Below are 17,870 nucleotides of genomic sequence, written 5' to 3' on the forward strand. Positions count from 1 at the left end.
AACTGAAGTATTTCTGCTGTTATCACGGTATCTTCGCTCTTACCTTCTTTGTACTTACGTTTTGCTTTACAACTTCTTTGACTGCCCTTTTTAGAGGCGACCATCCCTTTTCATCTGTACTGCCTACGGAGCCATTCCTTATTGCTGTATCTATAGCCTTAGAGAACTTTGAGTGTATCTCGTCATTCCTAAGTACTTCTGTACCCCACTTCTTTGCATTTTGAGTCCTCCAGACTAATCTCTTAAACTTCAGCCCCACGTCGGGCGCCAGTTTCACGTAAACTCTGGCGAATTGTATAAATTGTTGCTCTTTCGTTTATTTAATTATGATTATTGGCGTAACAACGCATATAAGAAAAGAGTTACGTGAAATACTTTTAGCAATGCTGTGCTTTGAATTTCTTTATCATCATTACCTTTTAGCAAAATAAAATATATATATTGCAGTCTTATTGTCCTGTATCTGGCCTACAATTTAAGGAACGGTTTTTCGTAACTGTAACTCATGCTAAGAATCAATATATCTTCCCTACTTCATAATTATTGAAAATTGAAATTATTTTGTTATGAACACTGATGTTACAGTTCGTATGATCGTTCAAAAACACAAGGTTGCAGTGGATTTTATTTCTCGATAAGATACTATTTCATACCACGACTAGCCCAAGAACATGAGACTCTCATTAAAAAAATTTACGTTGTCACTATAAAGTTTGCCAGATCAGAACGGAGCACAGCAAGATTCCTATCAGATTTTGAAGGTACATTAACTTATTGGTACTGTGAATTATATCCTATCAGCAGCCCGCGTCAACCTGCAACACATCATAAAATCTGCTGATCTTCACTGCCAGTCTGGGAGCTAAAGAAATAATATTATTTTACTATTATTTTACCGCTTCCTTGCGGTATGCTCGACTATATTGTAAGTCGTTTAAATACGCCGCGGCAGCGGCTCTTCGTTCTCCAACTTAAAACCGCAATGTGCGTTCGAAACGTCGATGTTCATGTGTCCTGCAGTTCACATGTCGACGCGCAATTTGCTGCGTTCTTCATCGACCCACGAGCCGAGTGATCCACCGTCCTGGGTGATATAGGCTCGTCCCAGTAGCGCGTTTTGTTTATATACTTTTCAAAATACCGTCTCAAATTCCCAAGACGGGGTGAGTACGGTTCGGGATTATATACTTCTTTTCTTAGACGCTCTTGTATACAAGGCGACCAATATTTCGACAGAAATGCCCTTTCGAACTGTTCATATGTCCTGCAGCTGTCTGCTACTTCTGTAGCCCACAACGCTGCGTCACCTTGTATGTATGACATTACGTATTGAATTTTCTGTGTTTCATTCCAGACACTGGGCAAGATATTTTTAAAGCTTTTTATGAATACTACTGGGTGTACTGATTTCCGTTCAGTAGTAAATGTTTGAAATTGCCTATTTTTGATTAAACTTTCTTCCACTAATATTTTTGAACTACATGGGTTTGCTCCTGGGACATATGCTGTGTGCTCCGAACTGAAGCTACAGCTCTTCGCATTATCGACTACAGATTCCCCATTGTTGTATCGCGTATAAGTTTGTGCGTTGCCAAAACCATGGGCTGTTGGCGATATAGGTTCCTGTTCCAGATGTTTTCTGCTTTGTGCTAAACCCTTCTCCAGGTCGGATATCCGTTTGTTCATATTCACTTGCCACTGCAGAATATCCTCACTGAGTATTTGTTTGATGGTTTGCACGTCGTTCTGTACCTGACTATTTACTGCGGCACTGAACGATTCGGAATCTCTATTTGCTATGGCTGCTTGTACTTTGGAATTAATATTTTTGTCAATCTCACTCTCCTTCACTTCTAGCCATGAGTTGAATTCTGTTTCAATTTCAGTTGCTTGTTCGTTCCACTTCTGCTCTACAAGCTGCGTGGAATCTATTTCTAGCTTTTCTACTCGGTTGGCTAATACACCTATTTCGTCTCCCCTGTTAGTGTTTGCTACTTGCAGGTTGTTGACCTGTTCAGTCAGCTCCTGCACGGCCTTAGGTATCGACTCATAATTCTGTTTCATATCTGCAATCTCTTTTTTCATATTTTCTAACGACTGCACAAGTTGCTGGTCACGCTCAGCTTGCTGGCGATCTCGCTGGGCTTGCTGGGCAAGTAAATTTTCTGTTAATTGGCGATCTCGCTCAGCTTGCTGGGCAAGTAAATTTTCGGTTAATTGGCGATCTCGCTCAGCTTGCTGGCGATCTCGCTCGGCTTGCTGGGCAATAAAGATTTCAATTTTTTCGTCCTTTTCAGCTTGTTGTTGCGCAAATTTTGCCTGGTAATCTAACACACGCTCTAAGATAGCCTGAAGTGAATACCCACCAGGCAGATTACCACTCTCTGGTTCCTGCTTTTCTGGTGGTGGTACAATTTCTTTATCGACATCTCCTTGAGCACTAGTGGGCGGTGGCACCACCTCCTGTGCCCCTGCCCCCACATTTTCGCATGTTATATCCTCAAAGAGAGTACTTGAACTGCTTAAAGTACCCGGTTCTGCATTTCCTGCACTAACTAATTGTTGTTCCTCAGTATCCATATTGCTCGGACGCTGACTACGCAACTTAACCATATTCCTAAATTGCTTACTAAAACACAGAATCTGACAGTTTTACCACTTGCACACAAAATACGTTAATTCATCTACACTACACTGCACACTAAAAATTACTATCTACCATCAACTTTGTCCTGTCACAAACACTAACATCAAACTACGCACAATATGCATACCACTAGCGATATGAGATCACTTCACTGGAGCTCAACTTCTACAAACAGGACAACTACACTGTAGTCTTACCTTTAGTTTATCTGATCTCGGGGTTCGGCTGCCCCCGGATTACGTAGTCGTTACAGTTTCTCAGTACTATCAGGATCGTCTTCTCAGACTCGCTTGCAGTAGTACGTTTTGTCATGAAAGAGTGTTTGCACATTCATTAATACATGGCATTGATCATGATATACATACATACATTTATCACTAAATACATATATATATATATATATATATATACATAACAATCAACACTGAAAGAAAAATACATAAAATTTTATATTTGTGGCCACTGCAAATTCGGGCCCCGCGTTTTTGGGCGCCAGTTTCACGTAAACTCTGGCGAATTGTATAAATTGTTGCTCTTTCGTTTATTTAATTATGATTATTGGCGTAACAACGCATATAAGAAAAGAGTTACGTGAAATACTTTTAGCAATGCTGTGCTTTGAATTTCTTTATCATCATTACCTTTTAGCAAAATAAAATATATATATTGCAGTCTTATTGTCCTGTATCTGGCCTACAATTTAAGGAACGGTTTTTCGTAACTGTAACTCATGCTAAGAATCAATATAAAATCCATAGTACAAAGCACTCCACAGTTGCTGAGCACTCCTTTTCGTTAGATCGGATATCTCGCGTTTCTGCACTCTACAGTTGCTGATCACTCCTTTTCGTTAGATCGGATATCCCGCGTTTCTGCTTCAGTTAAGCCCAGCAGTCGTGAATACGTTTAACTAAAGGTCGTGTCTGACTGTACCAAAAAAATAGGAACGACAGAGACGACCGCAGTTCTGAGTGTCAATTGCATATCACTTGCAGGCATCGCGCGAGCGCGTGTGTTTTTTACCGTTCACTGGCGGCGGCGGTGGCTGCTGTCGGCGCGGGCTGTGAAACTGAGGGCCTAATCTAAATCTCTCTCGACCGTTAAATGCCAGTCGGATACATTTCCTATAACTTCAGTGAAGCCGAGACCCCTAGTTATTCCGCAACTAAGTTAATTAGCATGGTCCACGCTATTTGGCTGCAATAGCACGCATGTCGTTGCCCTCAAATCGCTTGCAAGCATTAACTGTCAATGTTCGGTATGCTTCTCCATACTAGGAGACTTGCAGTCTACCTCATTACGAGTTAAGATGAGAACAAGTGTTAACGTAATGACTCTCGCAATCCTCTCATTGTGGCGCGAGTTGCTTTGTTCTACATCTACATCTACATCTACATTTACATGATTACTCTCTTATTCACAATAAAGTGCCTGGCAGAGGGTTCAATGAACCACCTTCAAGCTGGCTCTCTACTGTTCCACTCTCGAACGGCGAGCGGGAAAAACTTTTCTGCGTGAGCCCTAATTTCTCTTATTTTATCGTGATGGTCATTTCTCCCTATCTAGGTGGGTGCCGACAGAATGGTTTCGCAATCGGAGGAGAAAACTGGTGATTGAAATTTCATGAAAAGATCCCATCGCAACGAAAATCGCCCTTGTTTTAATGATTGGCACTCGAATTCACGTATCATGTCTGTGGCATTATCTCCTCTTCTTCGAGATAGTACAAAACGTACTGCTCTTCTTTGTACTTTTTCGCCGGCCGCTGTGGCTTAGCGGTTCTAGGCGCGTCAGCCAGGAACCACACTGCTGCTACGGTCACAGGTTCGAACCCTGCCTCGGGCATAGAGGTGTGTCATGTCCTTCGGTTAGTTAGGTTCAAGTAGTTCTATGTCTAGGGGACTGTTGACCTCAGATGTTAAGTCCCATAGTGCTCAGAGCCGTTTGAACCATTTTTAGAAGTTGTAAACAACAGCATTTGTCTAGTTCATCCGACAAAAATAATTTCTAGATTTCTTTTCTGAAACAAACCCAATGAACAGTATGATGAAGAGAAAACGAGTAATCATTATGGATTAACTGAACACTGGAATCAATCTGACGGCTCTGGTAATTACAGCTCCATTCAAACCATTACGCCACAAACACGAATAAAAGTGCTGTGGTACTGTGTTCAATCAAATACTGGTAGCGATAAAGGGGAAAATAGGGATCCCCTTTTTTTTTGTTTCTTTTGTGTTCACACTTGATTTAGTCCTAACGATGTGGAACTGTAAACCTTCAAATACTGCCAGAATCGTCCATAATTTCTTATATTCGTGTATAATACAGAACGCGCTAAGAATATTCCTGTATTCCGTTTCGTATAGCTACGTGTCCTGTGTGATGAAATTGTTTTCATACCAGCATAAATTAACGGAGAATGAAGAAATCATACTCATTCGAAGAACTGGAGCAGTTGCAGTAACTTCCCATAACCTACTACAGCAACGCCTACAATACCTGGGTAGTCTCAGTGCACAGCAGAGATGCTTGGCGGTTTGCCTGCCTCAATCGCAGCCAGGCGCACTGTTGTTCTAGCCAACAGTTACGATGCGTTTTATTTCCAGAGCACTGCAGGAAGCATTACGCCCTCACCATAAAGAGATTTGAAAATAAAGAGAGTCGATATGTTTTAAAATAGCAAGGGAGTGGAGATCAAAGCGATTTCCACTACCGGAATTACTACTTGCCTATTCGTAATATCGCACTAAAGCATACATGTATTTATTAATCTTTATTCCGGCCCACAAATGTTCCAGTGTATGGCCCACGATCGTTTCAGTTTGATGGTCTATGAACTGTTAAAACGCATGTGCGGAAATTGCTTCAGTATGACTGGAAAATAGCTGTAAAGTACAAACAGTAAATGAAGTGTTCGGAAACATGCGAAAAGCAGGCGAAAACCTATCGAGGTCGACGCTGTTGGGCTTTTGGTGCGGAAAATAATTGCTATGGTTATCGGACACATAACGCCAGACAAAAACGTGAAGCAACCAGCAGGGGAGGAGGAAATGCAAAGAAAATTCACAGGTTAAAAGGGTGCCTGGTTACAAACTCAAGTCATAAATAATAGTATGACGTTGTGCCCCCCTTACCTGTATGCAGACTGGGAAGGGTGCTTTAAAGCCGTCTATTCTCTCCTGAAGCAAACTGGCCCACAACTTTTACTACTGGTCCTTGATATCCTGAATCCTAAAATTGGGCTGGAGTTGATGCCCGAGCTAGTCTTACATATATCCTGTCGGGGACAAATTTTCGGATCTTGCTTACGATATGAGAAGCACAACATCACGCAGACATCACGTGCCTTGTGCGCGGACGAGCGATGTGTGTTGACGAGAATTTTCCTGTTGAAGGCTGGCACCTCGACACTGTCGCATGAGATGTAGCACACATTATTGTGTTGTCAGTTTTCCTTCAATCACTTCCACCCATAACCTGCGCTCGTGATAGATGGCTGTGCACACCATGAGGCCTGGAGAAGAATGAGATCGCTCACCAGGTCGCCGCCATATTCGCCAACGATGGTCATCCGAACCACGAGTCATCGCTGTACAGACATGCGACATCGTTCACCAGTAGTCTATGCTCCCCAGTCACGGCACCCTTCAAGAGGCAGCCGTTTCTTTTGTGGTGCTAATGACAGCCTACGCTTGGGACTGTAATTCCCTAGTCCGGTTTCTACTGGTCTCCGACCAATGGTTCGGGAGTCCGTTAATTGTTCTCGGATGGTAGGTGCAATGTGAAGAAATAACGATGTGCTTGATGCACAATACGGAGAAACTCTGTTGGGATGCACAGACGTCGTCGATCGGAATCTTGACGACGGGTATGCAGTCAAATAACATGACACCGTCACATCCGAATGTCCCACCAATCTGGGTATTGCAGCAGTCGACCAGCTGACCAAATTTAGACCCGCATTGTCGTTCCTGAAGTCTCTGACAGCTGCCGACAAGGCTGTCTCCCACGAGTACGTGGGATCTCCGTGTCCTTAACAGTGAGCGCTCAAATCTACGCTGTTCAGGTCTCTTATATACCCTAATGCATTCAGGTGGCTGTTATACGTATCACAGAAAATTGCAACTCTACTCATTTAAGTACACGTCGATAATGTGTACTAGTCCTAAGTTACGTTGACATTGGCCCTTGTCTTCTAGGTACTTTACGTTTTTTATCAGGCATTTTATATTCAGAGGGTGATTTTACTAAGTGGGATAAGTTGCAGGAAAAGATCACTAACGGAATAAGGAGCGAAAAGAGGGGTTATGGACATATGTCGGAAATGCATGGTCTCTATTCTGTGGTGCATTTATTAATTTGTCATGCCTATACAGTACACTGCAGTGTACCACATGCTACGATGATATTCCCATAAGAGAAGGTGTTCAAACTGCGACGTGCAGCGACTGACGCATACGTTCAAACGTGACATCCTGCAACCGAATGGGATCAAAGACAGCATGAATGCATTGTTCCAGGGTCTGTATGCCCGGCATAGCCTCCGCATACACGACTTCTTGCAGGTGCCCTCACAGGGTTTTGGTCTGGCATCCATGTGAGCCATACGACTGGACCATCTCGTCCGACCCACGGGCCAGTGTAGGTACTGTCGAGTTTCCTCCACACGGAAATCAGGAAGTGAGCCGGAACACCATGATGAATGGCCACGTTACTCTTAATACCATGAAATACGATTGTTCCAGCAGTACAAGCAGGGTTACTCGCAGGAAGTGTTGATACACGTGGCTTGTGAGGCTTTGTGGGAAGATAACTGGTCCCGTGAGATGGCCACCAGTAATCCTCGCCCACACACCGAGGCTAAGCCAGTGCTGATGTTTCGCTGCCACCATACCATGGGAATTCTCCACAGCCCGTAGGTGGATGCTGATGGTTGAGGATACCTCCCCTCATAAGGGTTGCCTTGTAAAGGAAGAACGGATGACAAAAATCCCAGCACTGTCGTAGCATGTGCGACGAACCAGCGAGAAAACAGTCGTCGTCGAGGCATGTTCGTAGGTAATAACGCCTGCACGCTTTGTAAGTGATACGGATGATGGCAGCTATCGTGGAAAATGCTTTTGTGATCGTCTGGGTTACCCCACGCAGGAGAGTCACCAGCCAAGTGCTGGTTCAGCGGTCATATTTTACAGTCTTTAACACCTGTCCTTCCAAGGACATTCGTAGTTACGCGTTTCCATAATGGACCTGACTCAGGCAGACGACGAAATGCTATTGCAAACAGTTCTTGGTGCTGTCGGCGGGAACACATTTCCCCGTACTGTCACTCTCCCAGTGCCGTTTGCCAGTACGTATGCAAAGACAATAGGCTTGTTCCTGGTTGGTATACAGGGCCATAGTCTCTGAGCGCTGCACTACATACGATCCAACCACAGTAACCTGGCAACAACAGTGAAGCGGCGTGGCCCTGGTACCGACGTGTGAGCGCATTGCTGTCGTGGACATTACTGCTCTCTTGAGCGTTGAATTAAAGCATTAAAACCGAGAGCATTCGCATTTTCCCAGTGTGTTCTCAATGAACCACAGAAACCTACACTGACAAAGATATTGGGTCAGAGTTCAGAGATTTAATAAAGTTCTGGAAGGTAACGACAGGAATGTGGAGCCGTGCCAACTCCGGTGCCGTGGCCAAAAGCCCTTGGCTTCTCGGTTGAGGACCCATGGCTCGAACAGCCCGATCGCGGTGGTCCCACAGATTCTCGGTTGTACTTATATGGATATGGCGTCTGTTCTTTCGGACCTGTAGACGTCAAGAACGAAATTAGAATCATATATTAATAACATCAGCCGCTGACGGATGTTGGTATATATCAACGGGGACAGATAAAAATGTGTTCTCCGACCAGGACTCGAACGCCGGATCTCCTGCTTACATGGCAGACGCTCTAGCCATCTGAACCACCGAGGGCACAGAGCATAGTGCGAGTGCAGGGACTATCTAGCCCACGCCTCCCGCGAGATCCGCATTCTGACCTTATATGTCCACACACTACATTCGTAGTGTCCGTACCCAATACACTCATTACTCTTGGAAGACATTCTTACCAAGTTCCGTAAGAGTTCAGGTAATATGCGTGCATCCGCACAGAAGAAGAAGGTCATGGCCGGTATTGCCAGAACTATATACGTATATGGATATGCTGTCTGTTCTTTCGGACCTGCATCTGAGCCACCGAGGGCACAGAGCATAGTGCGACTGCAGGGACTATCTCGCCCACGCCTCCCGCGAGATCACATTCTCATTTTCCACATGTCCGAAAGAACAGACAGCATATCCATATACGTATATAGTTCTGGCAATACCGGCTATGACCTTCCTCTTCTGTGCGGATGCACACATATTACCTGAACTCTTACGGAACTTGGTAAGAATGTATTCCAAGAGTAATGAGTGTATTGGGTACGGACACTACGAATGTAGTGTGTGGACATATAAGGTCAGAATGCGGATCTCGCGGGAGGCGTGCCTGCGATAGTCCCTGCAGTCGCACTATCCTCTGTGCCCTCAGTGGCTCAGATGGTTAGAGCGTCTGCCATGTAAGCAGGAGATCCCGGGTTCGAGTCCTGGTCGGAGAACACATTTTCATCTATCCCCGTTGATATATATAAACGCCCGTCAGCAGCTGAAGGTATTAATATATAATTCCAATTTGATTCTCGCTTAGGTTTAAATGCAGAGTGTTTGGTGGACAGGGTAGTACAGTAAACTCATCCTGGGGCTTGGTACTCTTCGAACCAAGCACTTGCACTGAGACCTGTGTGATACGTTGCATTGTCTTGCTGGTAGATGTCGAAGTGCCTAGGGAAAAACAAATTGCATCAAGGGGTGGACAGGGCCCCCAGCAATAGGCTCATACTTGTGTGGATCCATTGCGCCTTATGCAATGACGACAATACTCAGGTAATTCCCGAAAACATTCCACAGACCATAAGGCTCCGTCCTCCAACCCGGGTGTTTGCATTCAGACTTTTCGCACCGTGCTGACCTTAGTGGCCGAGTGGTTCTAGGTGCTACAATCTGGAACCACGCGACAGCTACGTCGCAGGTTCGAATCCTGCCTCGGGCATGGATGTGTGTGATGTCCTTAGGTTAGTTAGGTTTAAGTAGTTCTAAGCTCTAGGAGACTGATGACCTCACAAGTCCCATAGTACTCAGAGCCGTTTGAACCATTTTTTCGCGCCGCACAAACCAAAGAACATCTTCCAGATGGAGCATAAAAACCAGGCGCCTCCTTTGGATGCCCATACGCAGATACTACTACCAGTCCCTTGGTTCATCTGAGGGGTCGGTTGCTCAATAGTTGCACGTCTATTCGTCTGTACACATGTCCACGCTCGTTGTTCACCCCTGTCATATATGGGAGATGGTGCAACACAGTTGCCTCGCCCCTACTTTGGGATAGTGCTATTTTTCCAGGAATGGTGTACTTTAACCATGGCGGCAGGTGAACGGTTCACAAACTTAGCAGTTTAGCAAATGCTTTTCACCCCTAGCCAGAAAGCCAATGACCATGCACTTATGGACATCAGGTAAATCGCTCCGTTTCTGCATTACAACTACTGCACTGTTGTCTGAATCCTCCTGACACGCCAGTGCTGCCAATTCTCGCCTGTGAATGGTTGTTGCACGTTGACGGTGATCATAGGCGGTGGTCACGTTAATGAGACTGGGCCGTGTACTCTGGTTGTCGTGTCACGTACCCGCAAACCCGTGGGCAGTGGTCATAATCTTTTAGCTCATGAGTGTGCATTTCATAACACAACTCGGTTGTATGAATAACTTGAAAAGGAAACAATATGTGACGACGACAAGTCGCACCGCTTCATTCGGCTTCTCTCTGCTGCGCTAACGTTCCACAGAAAATGTCATTAATGACGGCAGAAAGTTGTATGTTACAGAACGTATCAAGCAACTGACAAGCTACGCTGTGTTAAAGTGTATCATCATCATCATCATCATCGTCATCATCATATCATTTAAGACTGATTATGCCTTTCAGCATTCAGTCTGGAGCATAGTCCCCCTTATAAAATTCCTCCATGATCCCCTATGCAGTGCTAACATTGGTGCCTCTTCTGATGTTAATCCTATTATTTAAAAATCATTCTTAACCAAATCCAGGTACCTTCTCCTTGGCCTACCCCGACTCCTCCTACCCTCTACTGCTGAACCCATGAGTCTCTTGGGTAACATTGCTTCTCCCATGCGTGTAACATGACCCCACCATCTAAGCCTGTTCGCCCTGACTGCTACGTCTATAGACTTCATTCCCAGTTTTTCTTTGATTTCCTCATTGTGGACACCCTCCTGCCATTGTTCCCATCTACTAGTACCTGCAATCATCCTAGCTACTTTCATATCCGTAACCTCAACCTTATTGATAAGGTAACCTGAATCCACCCAGCTTTCGCTCCCATACAACAAAGTTGGTCGAAAGATTGAACGGTGCACAGATAACTTAGTCTTGGTACTGAGTTGGGTTGTTTGGGGAAGGAGACGAGACAGCGAGGTCATCGGTCTCATCGGATTTGGGAAGGATGGGGAAGGAAGTTCGGCCGTCCCCTTTCAAAGGAACCATCCCGGCATTTGCCTGGAGCGATTTAGGGAAATCACGGAAAATCTAAATCAGGATGGCCGGACGCGGAATTGAACCGTCGTCCTCCCGAATGCGAGTCCAGTGTCTAACCACTGCGCCACCTCGCTCAGTAGTCTTGGTACTGACTTCCTTCTTGCAGAAAAGAGTATATCATAGCTGAACGCTCACTGCATTAGCTTTGCTACACCTTTTCCAGTTCTTTCACTATGTTGCCATCCTGTGAGAATATGCATCCTAAGTACTTGAAACCGTCCACCCGTTCTAACTTTGTTCCTCCTATTTGGCACTCAGTCCGATTATATCTCTTTCCCACTGACATTACTTTCGTTTTGGAGATGCTAATCTTCATACCATAGTCCTTACATTTCTGATCTAGCTCTTAAACATTACTTTGCAAACTTTCAATCGAATCTGCCATCACAAGTAAGTCATCCGCATATGCGAGACTGCTTATTTTGTGTGCACATATCTTAATCTCACCCAGCCAGTCTATTGTTTTCAACATATGATCCATAAATAATATGAACAACAGTGGAGACAGGTTGCAGCCTTGTCTTACCCCTGAAACTACTCTGAACCATGAACTCAATTTACCGTCAACTCTAACTGCTGCCTGACTATCTATGTAAAGACCTTTAATTGCTTGCAAAAGTTTGCCTCCTATTCCATAATCTCGTAGAACAGACAATAACTTCCTCCTAGGAACCCGGTCATATGCTTTTCTAGATCTATAAAGCACAGATACAATTCCCTGTTCCACTCGTAACACTTCTCCATTATTTGCCGTAAGCTAAAGATCTGGTCCTGACAACCTCTAAGAGGCCTACACCACAGTGATTTTCATCCAATTTGTCCTCAACTGATACTCGCACTTTCCTTTCAACAATACATGAGAAGATTTTACCCACAACGCGGATTAAAGAGATACCTCTGTAGTTGTTACAATCTTTTCTGTTACCATGTTTAAAGATTGGTGTGATTACTGCTTTCGTCCAGTCTGATGAAACCTGTCCAGACTCCCACGCCATTTCAATTATCCTGTGTAGCCATTTAAGACCTGACATTCCACTGTATTTGATGAGTTCCGACTTAATTTCATCCACCCCAGCCGCTTTATTGCACTGCAATCTATTGACTATTTTCTCCACTTCCTCAAATGTGATCCTATTTCCATCATCATTCCTATCCCATTGTACATCAAAATCTGAAACATTACTGACCGTATTTTCACCTATATTGAGCAACTCTTCGAAACATTCCCTCCATCTGCCCAAGGGATCAACAGGATTCACCAGCAGTTTTCCTGATCTGTCCAAAATACTTGTCATTTCCTTCTTACCTCCCTTTCGAAGACTGCTAATTACATTCAAGAATGGTTTTCCAGCAGCTTGACCCAAAGTCTCCAACCTGTTTCCAAGTCTTCCCAAGAGTTCTTCTTGGATGCTGCAATTATCTGTTTGGCTTTGTTTCTTTCTTCAACATAACTTTCTCTGTCTACCTGAGTTCTAGTATGTAGCCATTTTTGATACGCCTTCTTTTTTCCTTTTACAGGCTGCCTTGACTGTATCATTCCACCAAGCTGTTTGCTTCATCCTACCTTTACACACTACTGTTCCAAGACATTCTTTAGCCACGTCTAGTACTGTGTCACTGTACCTTGTCCATTCCTTTTCCAATGACTGTAACTGACTACATTCAACTAACTGGTACCTTTCTGAGATCACTGTTATGTACTTGTGCCTGATTTCCTTATCCTGAAGTTTCTCCACTCTTACTCTCCTACATATGGACCTGACCTCCTGCACTTTCGGCCTCTCAATACCAATTTCACTGCAGATTAAATAGTGATCAGTGCCATCAAAGAATCCCCTGAATACACGTGTGTCCCTCAAACCCTTCCTGAGTTCCTGATCTGTTATTATATAGTCAATGACAGATCTGGTTCCCCTGCCTTCCCACGTATACCGGTGAATGTTCTTATGTTTAAAAAAGGAGTTTGTGATTACTAAGACCATACTGGCACAGAAATCCAAGAGTTGTTTCCCGTTCCTGTTGGCCTCCATATCCTCTCCAAATTTACCCATAACCTTTTCATACCCTTCTGTTCGATTTCCAATCCTGGCATTAAAATCACCCATGAGCAGAACACTGTCCTCGTCCTTTACTCTAACAACTACATCACTGAGTGCGTCGTAATAACTATCCGTCTTATCCTGATAGTTCCCTTCACAATGCGAATATACTGACATAATCCACCGGCCAGTGTGGCCGTGCAGTTCTAGGCGCTTCAGTCTGGAACCGCGTGACGGCTACGGTCGCAGGTTCGAATCCTGCCTCGGGCATGGATGTGTGTGATGTCCCTAGGTTAGTTAGGATGAAGTTGTTCTAAGTTCTAGGGGGCTGATGACCACAGATGTTAAGTCCCATAGTGCTCAGAGCCATTTGAACCATTTTTTGACACAATCCTAATTTTCTGGCTAGACACTGTCAAATCTATCCACATCAGTCGTTTGTTTACATACCTTATTGCAACTACGCTGGGTTTCATTTCTTTCCTGATGTAAAGCCCCACACCCCATTGTGCTATTCCTGCTTTGACTCCTGACAGGTAGACCTTGTATTCTCCCACTTCCTCTTCTTTCTCACCCCTTACCCTAATGTCACTAACAGCTAAAACGTCCAACCCCATCTTACTTGCAGCCTCTGCCAGCTCTACCTTCTTCCCAGAGTAGCCCCCATTGATATTAATAGCTCCCCATCTCGTTACCATTCGTTTGTCGAGTCGTATCTTAGGAGTCCCTGGTTTGTCAATTAGAGGTGGGACTCCGTCACCTCCAAAGGTCCGCGGAGTTAAAATGTAAACATGTAATTTTAGTGCTGCTGTAGACTCGTCGCACAAAGTACCGCGCTAAGATGTTGAGACGCACAACTTCCCAGTGAGACTGGACAGCAGAAGACGTCGACACAGGTCAGAGAATGGCGTGCCTACGACACTTTAGTGCGGCCTGCACGAGACAGTAACTCAATCGCAGGGTGGCCTATATCGGAGGACAGCAGCCGTTATCCTCGCAAAATATAGCATCGCGTTTCCGTAGGAAAGTCTGTGCTGACTATTCTGAGAATATTTTGAACCATTTGTCTAGCGGCTACACCAGCGGAAAATACTGTGCACAAGAAAAAGCAAAGCTGTTTCTACACTGTGGCCCGAGGAAAGTAGCACACTTCCATGTGGTTATTATGAGCTTTAGCGTATGTTGTTTACAACTGCATAACTCACAGACAGCTGTTCTACAAACCTTGCCGTTACAGTAAAGCCAAACACAAATTTAGTTCTTAAAAAAAAATTTAAAAAAAACACAGATCACACAAATTCCTTTCATCATCGTCTACTCATTACTGTAGATGTTCACGGAAACTTCTCATTACCTTCTAAGTCATTTCTTGAGGAATGACCGTTTATTCTCGGGTGGCACCGTTCAACTCATCAGTCTCGTGGAGTCACCGTGAAAAAGAATTTGTCCCAGCAGAGATGAACTAAAAAAATCAAACTCTGGAAGATCAGTTGATCATGCTGGCCATGGGATATCACCAAGTCGTGGGAGTAATCGATGTGAAAAGTTTTGCCTTAGCATAGTTATTGAACTACGAACAGTATGGACTGTAGTTCTATCTTGCTGAAACCGTCCCGCGTTCAGACGGCAGTATCCCTACACTTATTGGATAAAGAAATTTTTTAATCATGCCCGCTTATCACGCAGAATTGACACACACTTTCTGGCCGTTGTTGTGTTCAAAAGAATATGGCTCAACAAGTCCAGCGGGAAGACAGTCCAGTGTAGGTAACTGTGCACACCACAAGAAGACAGCCATTTCATATGAACAAATGTGAGGAATCATTTAAAATTCTTTGTGTGAACATTAAGCCAACAAATATTCCCTCCTAGTCTGCGCAGGATGACCACAGCACTTGCTATGACTGTAAAAAAGAACTTTTAATATTTATATGCACTTTTGTTAAAAGTTGCCACTGAAGCGTGAAAATGTGGTTCACAGCTCAAAACATGTTGCTTCATTAAGTAATTTAAGTAAGTCAACAAATCTTGAGACTGGTAGCGTTCTTCGACAAATCTTTTCAAAAAGTTTAACTTATGCATCGAATTACAGTGGTGTTACTTCCAAAAGAATTACCTGATTTTACAGTGGTACGATGGGTGTTCAACAAGTAATGCACCACTTTTTTTGTGAAAGTAGGTTGGTTTCATACAGGATTCCCATACACCATATTATTCTCCGATCTTTTGGCTACAAAACCCTATTTTCCAACAAAATCTGCTCTGAGTACGACGGCATTATGCCACCTTTCTGGGACAGCCCTATATTCCTGCAGGGAACCACTCTGCTGGTCGACTCAGGGCCGCATCAATAACCTTTCCCATCATTCACGTACTGCATCCTTCATTGGACCAGACAGATGGAAATCGGAAGTTGTGAGATCCGGGCATTAGGGTGGATGAGGAAGAACAATCTAATGAAGTTTTGTGATCTTCTCTTGGTTGCACAGAGTTTTGTGAGGCCTTGCGTTGTCGTAGAGAAGGACTAGTCCGTTTGCATTCTTGTGGCGATGAACACGCTACAGTCGTTTCTTCAGTTTCCTGAAAGTAGCAAGGTACACTTAAGATCTGATCTTCGCACCATGAGAGAGGATATAAAAAAGAAATAACTACTTTAGAACCCCAGATCATCGCCATGACTTTACGGGCTAAGTGTACGGCTTGTAACTTTTTCTTCGGAGGAGAGGTGGTGTAGCCTATTCCATGGACTGCCGTTTTGTTTCCGGTTCGAAGTGATGGACCCATGTTTCATTGCCCGTGAATATGATCGACTAAAAATTGTCTCGATCAGACTCGCAGGCAATTCCGCATAGATGATTCTTAGTTGCTCTTTATGGTCTTCTATTAGGCGACGGGGAACCCACCAGTCGCAAACCTTTGAGAACCCAAACTGATGGACGGATGTGTCACTGCTACCAACAGAGACTTCCAGTTAGGCAGCGAAGTGTTTGATTGTGGTCCGTTTATCACCTTGAATGAGAGTGTCGTCTCGTTCCAAAATTGCAGGACTCACAGCTATGTGCGGCCGGACGGCAAGCGGGAGATGGGACAAGTTTGTGTGACCTTGTTATGATGATGACAGACGCCTAGCGCAACGACTTACCTGTAATTGTTCACTGCCAAGTTTCCGTAGACATTCTGCAATCACCTCTAGTTTTCCGGCAAAAGGAACTCAATGACAGCTCTCTGCTTGAGAGAATCCGTTTTGAAGTCTGTGCATAACACCGCCACCTATAGGAACTCCGTGAAACTACAGGGGCTGAAGCAGGAATATTCCAGAATGTCCCACAGCAAATTTCCCATTTTTTTTCAACCGAAACTGGACGAAAAAAAAGTATTGTATTATTGATTGAACACCACTCGTGTATATTTTATGGTTACGTTTATGTTAAAATTTTTCATTTACTTTCCACAAATGTTCAATGTACCCTGGCACCAGACTCTCCGAAGATATCTAGATGGCTATCAAACTCTCCCCATACTTTTTCGAGGACGTCTACAGTTAATATTGCTATGCTGCGGTGCAGTTCACACAAAGCCGCTGGAAGGGGTGCCACATAGAGTCTTTGAGAAACGACACAAAGAAATTGTGCTGTGGAATCAGGCTACCTAAGAGGCGAATGGCACAACGAGAGATATGTGCGCCCATTGCTGCCAGTCTATTTTCTAGCCAGCTCGTTCTTAAGGAATGCAAGCGCCAATGCAATAGTTCTCCGTCCTGTTGAAAAATAAGATTTTCGCCATCTATTAAAAAAAATATCTCACGTAACCATCTACGTGATTTTCACAACTATCGTTTCTTCACAAATGAAACGGCGCGAAACAAATGAAGCTTTGGAGAGACTCTCTCGTGCGCAACCTGTGACTACTGACTTTCCGACGGTTCACTTTTCTACTTGAACGGAACGTAGCTTCAACACTGAACTCTAAGCGTGACAGGCAATTTTATCTCCAGGCCCAGACTGAATTCACAAAATTCTACACGTTGTTGTTCATCCCAACCATGAAGGGCTCGTAGCAGTCAAATAAGCTATTTTTTGAAACAGTAACGTCGCTGCAAAACAAGTCAGCCAGACACGAGGAACGGCTAACTCTAAGATGGCGCGACGTCTCTGGACTAGGTGCAAAACCGTTGAGTGCGAGCACAGGACGACGGCCTGTGGATTTTCCCTTACAAGAACAACCAGAGTCTTGAAACTGCTGGTGCCCTCATCGAATGTTCTGAGCTATAGCAGGCGCATTGCCGGGCTCTCGACCCCACACTTTCACAACTGAGCTACACCAGTTGAAATGGAGAACACGGAACGAATTTGGTTGCTGTGTTACCATTATCTCGACAGGACGCTCACTGGCTATCAAAAGGGCGAACGTACGAGCAAAATGTAGCAGGGATACATCTACCGGCAACCTCACGAAGCGGAAACTACCAACTGTCCTCTATGTAAACGTCTA

The 17,870-nt window shown here is 44.3% G+C and overlaps 1 pseudogene; it reads right to left on the reverse strand.

Moving 5' to 3' along the window:
• Positions 1 to 938: 938 nt before the first annotated feature.
• Positions 939 to 1,091, reverse strand: LOC126254330 (5.8S ribosomal RNA; annotated as a pseudogene).
• Between the last annotated feature and the right edge of the window lie 16,779 nt (positions 1,092 to 17,870).

The sequence above is a fragment of the Schistocerca nitens genome, chromosome 4 (genome assembly GCF_023898315.1).
Source record: "Schistocerca nitens isolate TAMUIC-IGC-003100 chromosome 4, iqSchNite1.1, whole genome shotgun sequence".
Taxonomy (NCBI): domain Eukaryota; kingdom Metazoa; phylum Arthropoda; class Insecta; order Orthoptera; family Acrididae; genus Schistocerca; species Schistocerca nitens.